Genomic DNA, 749 nt, shown 5'->3' with positions numbered 1-749 from the left:
CAAACATGATGCAGTTTCCAAAAGCAACAACTTTACTGGCCAAATTGGAGAGCATATTAGTCCATTTCTGTTGCTTATAACAGAATACCTGAAACTGCGTAATTTACAAAGAAAACAAAATTTATTTCTAAAAGTTTGGAGGCTGGGAAGTCCACAGTCCTGAGGGCAAATCTGGTGAGGGCCTTCTTCTGGGTGGGATATGTCTATAGGGTACCATGGCAACCAGGATGTCAAATAACAAATGGGCTGAGCAAGAGAGCTAACCTTCTCACTTGCTCTCCTTTTAAAGCCACCAGAACCAAGCCCACTATTCCATGAATGGATCAATCCATTCAAGAGGCACAGCCCTCACAATCTAATCACCTCTTAAAGGCCTTACTTTTCAAATACATAATTGGATTTCCTACCTTCTTAACACTGTTACAATGGAGGTCAAGCTTCAAAGTGTTTGGGGGAGATATTCAATCCACAGCAGAGAGTAAAGAGGAAGAGGTTTCAAATTACTACTGGTTATGTATTCAAAACATCTAATATTAAAATAACCATCGTTATGTTAAAAAATCAAAAACTACGTGCATTTTAATATATAATAGACATTTTCCCCAATACTCTCAGAGATTTGCACTAAACCTACTCTGTCCTTGGGAAGGCTAGTTGGAAAAGTTAGAGAAACTGTACAATGAAATCCACCCTCCCAATTCTCCACAGTATTGCAAAGCTCATCATAGGAAAGTAGAGCAGGGTAGAAA

At 38.9% G+C, this 749-nt stretch overlaps 1 protein-coding gene across 1 annotated transcript in view; it reads right to left on the bottom strand.

Moving 5' to 3' along the window:
• SNAPC1 (small nuclear RNA activating complex, polypeptide 1, 43kDa) overlaps positions 1–749 on the bottom strand; it is a 29,007-nt gene that overhangs the window by 24,744 nt on the left and 3,514 nt on the right. The window lies entirely within an intron of this gene.

Source organism: Galeopterus variegatus, unplaced genomic scaffold (genome assembly GCF_000696425.1).
Source record: "Galeopterus variegatus unplaced genomic scaffold, G_variegatus-3.0.2 Scaffold221, whole genome shotgun sequence".
NCBI classification, from domain to species: Eukaryota; Metazoa; Chordata; class Mammalia; order Dermoptera; family Cynocephalidae; genus Galeopterus; species Galeopterus variegatus.
Note: the sequence above shows the minus strand (reverse complement) of the source record. Positions and strands in the feature narration are given on the sequence as shown.